Here is an 8,274-nt window from a genome sequence, read left to right as displayed (position 1 = left end):
TCCCATTTAGGTCATTGCAAAACATTGAGTTCTCTGTCCTATACAGTGGGTTCTCATTAGTTATCTATTTTATGCATAGTATCATTAGCATATATATGTCAATCCCAATCTCCCAATTCATCCCATACTTCTCTTGCTCCTGAAATCTACAAATAATAAATGCTGGAGAGGTTGTGGAGAAAAGGGAACCCTCTTGCACTGTTGGAGGGAATATAAATTGGTGCAACCACTATGAAAAACAGTATGGAAGTTTCTTAAAAAACTAAAAATAGAACTACTATATGACTCAACAGTCCAACTACTGGACATATACCCAGAGAAAACCATAATTCAAATGACACACACATACCAGTGTTCATTGCAGAACAATTTACAATAGCCAGGACATGGAAATAACCTAAATGTCCATCAGCAGAGAAATGGATAGAAAAGATTTGGTACATGTATACAATGGAATATTACCAGCCAGAAAAGGAGCGAAACTGGGTCATTTGTAAAGGTGTGGATGGAACTTGAGACTGTCATACTGGGTGAAGTGAATCAGAGTGAGAAAAAAAAAAAATACTGTATATTAATGCATATATGTGAAATCCAAAAAATTGGTATAGAGAATCCTATTTACAAAGCAGAAGTAGAGACACAGACGTAGAGAACCTACTATTCTAGTTATTCTGCGTACAAATATTTGACCAGTTTCTCTGTTTTCATCCCTGACTTTCATCCCCATAACCAGTGTCTGATTCATCCATATTTTGAGCCTGTCAGGAATTCAGTAAGGTAAATTGACATGCTTCTCTTTGAGAGGCATCTTAACTTGTGGTATCCTCTTCTCTGTTATCGTCTCTGTTGTTTTCCATCTTCCAATAATTTGCTGGTATCATTTGCCACTCTCCTTTGCCACTCTCCTTTTCCCTATTGCCCTCCTTTTCCCTGGAATTTTATTTATAATCTTTTTTTAAGAATTCATGTAATGTCATTTTTAGGTGGGACTTTGGAAGAAGAGAACTTTAACTTCTATGATCAATGTGTCATCCATTTGTGTCTATTTTGATTCATTTAGTCTTCTTGATGAACTTATAATCAGTTTTCCATACTGTACAAAGCCACCTACTCATCCATATGCAATAAAATTGCTTTGAATTTATAGGTTAAATTGAGAGGAACTGATATTTTACAATACTGGAACTTCCATTCTCCATTTATCAAAGTGATCAGTACAAGACATATTTCTAACTGTTTATAGAAAAGAACAGATTTGTATATTTGTCTTATACTGATCACATTGATGAATTGCAAGTTCTGAAAGAGTATAGTTGGTAATTTTATGTAAATGTAATTTATAAATGTGTATCATTTTATAATAAGAATATGAAATGAAAACTGTTTTAAGCTTGATTAATTTTGTGAATAAATATTATTTTTTATTTTGTTGTACCAATTAATCTGTAAGACTCTTTTTTTGTTTTCTTTTTATACAAATAAGCATTATATATTAGAAGTTCCTCTTGGTGGAGATCTATTTGCACATTTTCGTTGGCGTATTCTATGATCAAATAGATTTGCAAAATGCTGTCTTAAAAATACCCCCCACATTTAGCATAGTACCAGACACTTAGTGGTAGTTCAATAAGAACTTATTGAGTAAACAAATTTATTTAGTCTTCTTGGCTGTCTTCTTCTCTTCAGGTTTATCCTCCAAACTCAGACAGATGAGAAGCATTTTCTAAAAACTCTCCAAAGTGAATATTTCATAACATCCCTAGAAACCCATGTTAGTGTTTGACAAATCTCCAAATGTCAGGAAACTTCTTTACTCTAAAGGCTATTTTGCTGTAGTTTAGTTTAAGTCATTTCCTTTTATTCTTTTTTAATGCTGTTAGAAAAGAGGTTTCCATTTCTAGTGTGTAAATCTAAAAAGGTTACATGGAACTAAAATTTAGTTGTAGGTGTGCTTTAGAAAAATTTTTCCCCCTCTTTCCACCATGATACTATAAAATGAGGATAATTCTACCACCCACAAAAAACTGGATTCATTTATAGAAGAACAATGGGAAAATATATCCAACTACTTTAGAGAAAAATAATACTTCAATATGAAAAGATTTATCTCACTCTCCTCAAAACGCTTTAAACCAATGATTTCCAAACTTGACTAATTTTAAAAAATAATTTACTTATTATTATTAATTTTTTTGGCTCTGCAGAGTCTTCGTTGCTGTGGGGGCTTTTCTCTAGTTGCAGAGAGCAGGGTGGGAAGGCTACTCTCTTGTGGTGTGCAGGCTTCTCACTGCAGTGTCTTCTCATGTTGCTGAGCACAGACTCTAGGGCATGCAGGCTTCAGTAGTGGTGCTTCCCAGGCTCTAGAGCACAGGCTCAACTGTTGTGGCGCATGGGTTTAGTTGCTCTGAAGCCTGTGGAATCCTCCATGATGAAGGATTGAACCCATGTCTCATGCATTGGCAGGTGGATTCTTCACCCCTGATCCACCAGGGAAGCCCTAAATTTGACTAATATTTAAAAAACACTTGGGGAGCTAAATAGATACAAAGACTTTTGGTCCTATGCAAATAATAAAAACTGAAATTTGATTACCACATGGGTGGTGTTTGGAAACTTGTAACTAAAAAAAAAAATCCACTGTGGGAGCTTTTAGAATCTTCTCTTTATTTCTAGTGTTATCATGTTTTGGTTTGGTCATTTTTCATGCTTTGTGCTAGGCAGTGGACATAACTTTCCACTCTTACCTTTCATAAAGTTAGAGATGTGTGTCCTTCAATTCTAGGAAAAATTTTAATTATCTCCCCTTTTACTTTTTTATGTTTTCTCTTCCTGAAATTCCACTTAGTTGGGAATTTGAGCATCTGGATTAAAGCTTTATTATGTTTTTTTCCTTTTTTTTTTTTTTTTGAAAGTAACCATCCCTGACTTTTTGTCAACTATTCTCAACTTAACCTTTTAACTTGGATATTAAATTTTTTTTCTGATGGTCATGCTTTGATCATGTTTATAATTTCCTAGAGTTATTTTTCTTCTTTTGTGGTGGGTTAAAGTATTTCCACAAATTCCTTGATGCAGCCGTCTAAAAGTAATGTGTAAGAATCCTCCCTTTGAGTGTGTGCAGGACTTTGTGACATGCTTCTAATGAATAAGAAAAAAGATGCAGGTGAAAATGTATGACTTTTGGATGCCAGTTCATAAAGGGCAGTGTAGCTTTCTTATTGCTCTTTCTTTGGATTACTTGCTCTAGGGAAAGCCAGTTGCCACTTGTGAGAACACACAAAAGTGTTATGGAGAATTCTATGGACTGAGAAACTAAAGGCTCCTGCCAACAGCTATGTAACAAATCATGTGAAAGAGGATCCTCTAGCCCCAGTCAAATCTTCAGAAAACTGCAACCCTAGCTGATAGACTACAATCTCATGAGAGACTCTGAGCCAGAACTGATGCCAAAAGCTCAGCTTCTCTGTGTACCAGTGCCACATTGAATCTTGGGACAGAGTTTTGGGTGAAGTAGAAAAGGATAGCTTTATTACTTTGCCAGGCAAAGGGGGCCACAGCAGGCTAATGCCTTCAAAACTGTGTGTCCCAACTTGGAGAAGATTGTGAGTTTTATAGTAAATGTTCAAAGAAGGTGTGATCAGCTCATGGACATTCTTCTGATGGGTTAGTGGTGAGGTAAGTAAGAGTCAACATCATCAACCTTCTGTTCCAAATGGTCTGGGGTCTACATGCTTATGGGCACACCATTTCAACTTCTCCCACCTGCAAGGGGTTTCAGTATCTGCAAAATAGCTCAAAGACATTGTTGTGTGTATCTGTTGATGGGGAAACAGGTCCTCCCCCAGGGCTGCTCTTGATTGTTTCTCCCTTGTCTGGTATCCCCTCCCTTAATTAACAAGTGCTTGAATCTGCCCACTGGAAGTCAGGGAAGGTCATGGAGGCTGAATGAAGGCTGTTTCATATGATCAAAGAAATACAGGGGTACAGAAAGGCTTTGTGCCCAGAAGCCCCACAGCCCCGCTTGGTATTAGAACCATGCAGCTAATTTGCTCCAAGACCCACAGAAATTGTGTAAGATAGTAAAGGTTTCTTGTAAGTTGCTTAGCTTGTGGGTAATTTGTCATGTGGGCTTCCCTGGTGGCTCAGATGGTAAAATGTCTGCCTGCAATGCGGGAGACCTGGGTTTGATCCCTGGGTAGGGAAGATCCCCTGGAGAAGGAAATGGCAACCCACTCCAGTATTCTTGCCTGGAAAATCCCATGGATGGAGGAGCCTGGTGGGCTACAGTCCATGCAGCAATAGATAACTAACATATCTTGCTTCTGAATGTTCCTTTTTATTGCATCCTATTCTTGTTTCAGATGCCTTATCTCCTGCAATTTCACAGGACCTTATTAAATTTTATTTGCTATTTTCCCCCCTCACTTCATTGTCTCTGCCTGCATGCTCAGTTACTTCAGTGGTGTCCAACTCTTTGTGGCCCCATGGACTGTAGCCCGCCAGGCTCCTCAGTCCATAGGGATTCTCCAGGTGAGAATACTGGAATGGGTTGCCATGCCCTTCTCCAGGGGGTCTTCTGGACCCAGGGATCGAACCGGCATGTCTTGTGTCTCCTGTATTGGCAGGCAGGTTCTTTATCATTAGTGCCGCCTGGGAAGTCCCTCATTGTCTCTAATGCCTTTGAATTTTATTTTCTGGATTCAGCATAGGTGACAAAGTGCCAAAAAGAATGAGGAAGATACAGATTCTGGACATGAGGTCAGGGGAGAAGAGGTAAACAAGTGGCTAATGTTCTTGTATCTCAGTCGGTAAAAGAATCTACATGCAATGCAGGAGACCCGGGTTTGATTTCTGGGTTGGGTGGATCCCCTGGAGAAGGAAATGGCACCCCACTTCAGTATTCTTGCCTGGAGAATCCCATGGACAGAGGAGCCTGGCAGGCTACAGTCTATGGGGTCACAAGAGTCAGAAATGACTTAGTGACTAAACCACCATCACAGTGTCTGCTGTAGGAATCAAAAATAAAGGAAAAGGAAAAAAACTAAATAGCCTATAAGAGAACAAGATGTATGAATCTATTTTAGAGAAGTTTGTTTTGCTCATCATATTATCAATTATCATTAGTACTGAAGTTCCTTAATCCACACCATCTTTCACAAAGATTTCTAATATAGTATGTTAGAAGTACTCAATGGTGCCTCTATACTATTTCACTTGAATTGAATTCTTCTGTTCCTAAAGCTGCATGATAGACAAAGTGAAAGTGAAGTCGCTCAGTCGTGTCCAACTCTTTGAGGCCCCATGGACTGTAGCCTACCAAGCTCCTCTGTCCATGGGATTTTCCAGGCAAGAACACTGGAGTGGGTTGCCATTTCCACAAACCAGGGTGTTATACAGCTGTGTTAAGGACACCTTCATGTTGCTTGTGTAACTAGTAGATATGTGTAACTTCTATCTGATGGTAGTTTTCAGACAAAGCTAAAGGTCAATGGAATCATTGTAGGCCGCATCGGCTTGTATACTGTTTGTCATTTTGAGTATGCTTTTCAAATGGTAAGAGGCTCTTTTGTAAAATGGGAATAATAATAGACTCTGGCCTTTCCAAATGATGCCTGTGGTAAGGAATCTCCCTGACAATTCAGGGAATGTAAGAGACACAGTTTCAATCCCTGGGTCAGGAAGATCCCCTGGAAGAGGAAATGGAAACCCACTCCAATATTCTTGCCAGGAAAATTCCATGGACAGAGGATCATAGCAGTCCATAGGGTCACAAGGAGTTGGGCATGAATGAGTGACTGAGCATGCACACACACATGCAATAGACCCTACCTTGGGGTTGTTGGAGAAGAGCATGGCAACCCACTGCAGTATTCTTGCTTGGAGAATCCCATGGACAGAGGAACCTGGTGGGCTTCAGTCCATGGGGTCACAAAGAGTTGGACATGACTGTGTGACTACAACTTTCCACTTGGGGTTGTTATAAAGATTTAATGAGATAAATTGCTTAGAATAATGCCTGGCACTGTGTTCCCTTTTTGGGGGTGGGTGGGTCATGCCACAAGGCATGCGGGATTTTAGCTCCCAGACCAGGGATTAAACCTGCCTGCTTTGCATTGGAAGTGCAGTCTTAATCACTGGACCACCAAGGGAAGTTCCTCCCTGTCTTTCATCCTCTTCTTCTCCATCTGCTTCCCCTACTTCTCCTCTTTATTCTCCCCCCCCTTTTTTTTTCCTTCTCTGCTTCTCCTTTTCCACTTTATATTTCTCTTTATTACAGGCATATCTCATTGTATTGCACTTTTCAGACATTATGTTTGTTTTACAAATTGAAGGTTTGTGACACCCTGTGTTGAGCAAGTCTCTTAGCATTTTTGTTTTTCCAACGACAGTGGTCCACTCTGTGTCTCTGTGTTATTTTGGTAATCTTTACAATATTTGAAATTTTATTTTTATTATTATTATATTTGTTGCAGTGATCTGTAATCTGTGATCTTTGATGTTATTGTAATTGCTTTGGAGGGCCACAAACCAAAATGCCTGTATAAGATGGCAGACTTAATGGATAAATATTGTGTGTATTTATCCATTAAGTTCTATGCACTGTTCTATGCACTGACCATTTCCTAGCCACTCTCTCTCTCCTTAGGCATCTCTATTCTCTGAGACACAATAATATTGAAAGTAAGCCAATTAATAACCCTACCAAGGTCTCTAAGTGTTCAAATGAAAGAAAGAGTTGCATGTCTCTCATGCTAACTCAAAAGCTAGAAATGATTAAGCTCAGTGAGAGAGGCGTGTTGACAGCCAAGATAGGTCAAAAGCTAGGCCTCCTGGGCCAGTTAGCCAAGTTGCAAAAAGGTTCTTGAAGGAAATTAAAAGTGCTACTCCAGTGAACACATGAATAATTAGAAAGGAAAACAGTCTTACTGCTGATATGGGGAGAGTTTGAGCAGTATGGACAGAAGATCAAAACAGCCACAACATTCCCTTAAGTCAAAGGTTAATCCAGAGCAAGGCTCTAACTCTTTTCAATTCCATGAAGGCTGAGAGAGGTGAGGAAGCTTCAGAAGAAAAGTCTGAAGCTAAAAGAGGTTGGTTCATAGATAACACAGTCTTATATTGAAAGATGATGCCAGCTAGGACTTTCAAGGCATAAGAGGAGAAGTCAGTGCCAGGCTTCATAGCGTCAAATGACAGGGTGACTCTCTTGTTAGGGACTATGTAGTTGATAACTTTAAATTGAAGCTAATGCTCATTTACCATTCTCAAAATCCTAGGGCCCTTAAAAATTATGCTAAATCTACTTTGCCTGAGCTCTATAAGTAGAACAAGAAAGCCTGCATGACTGCAGCTCTGTTTATGACGTGGTTTGCTGAATATTTTAAACCTACTTCTTAGACATGCTGTTCAGAAAAAAAAAAATTCTTTCAAAATATTGCTGCTCATTGGCAATGCACCTGATCACCCAAGCACTCCAGTGGAGATGTACAACAGAGTAGTGTTTCCATGCCTGTTAATACAACATCTGTTCTGCAGCTCTTGGATCAAGGAGTAATTTCAGCTTTCAAATCCTATTATTTAAAAAATATATTTTTTTAGAGGCTATAGCTGCCATAGATAGCAATTCCTCTGATGGATCTGAACAAAATAAATGGAAAATCTTCTGGGAAAGATTCATCATTCTAGATGCCATTAAGAACATTTGTGATTCATCAGAAGAGATCAAAATATCAACATTAATAGGAGTTTGGAAAAAGTTGATTCCAACTCTTATGGATGACTTTGAGGGGTCCAGGAGGAACCCTGGACCTCAGAGGAGGAATTAATTACAGATGTGATGAAAATAGCAAGAGAACTGAATTGGAGGTAGAGCCTAAGCATGTGACTGCATTGCTACAATGTCATGATAAAACTTAAAGGATGAGGAGCTGCCTTTTATGGATAAGCAAAGAAAGTGTCTTCTTGAGATGGAGTCTACTCCCTGGTGAAAATGCTATGAAGATTGTAGAAATAACAACAAGAGATTTAGGGTATTGCATAACTTAAGTTGATAAAGCACTGGCAGGGTTTGAAAGGATTGTCCAATTTTTAAAGAAGTTCTACTGTGGGAAAAATGCTGTCAAATAGCTTTGTCTGGTGCGGAGAAATTATTTGTGAAAGGAAGAGTCAATAGATGTGGCAAACTTCATTATTGTCTTATTTTAAGAAACTGCCACAACCATAGAAACTTTCAGCTATCACCACCCTGATCAGTCAGCAGCCATCAAAACATCA

This window comes from Bos grunniens, chromosome 1 (assembly GCF_055505025.1).
Source record: "Bos grunniens cultivar Pamir isolate PY7600 chromosome 1, Bosgru_T2T1.0, whole genome shotgun sequence".
NCBI lineage: Eukaryota > Metazoa > Chordata > Mammalia > Artiodactyla > Bovidae > Bos > Bos grunniens.
The sequence above is the reverse complement of the archived record's forward strand: the minus strand, read 5'-3'. Positions refer to the sequence as shown.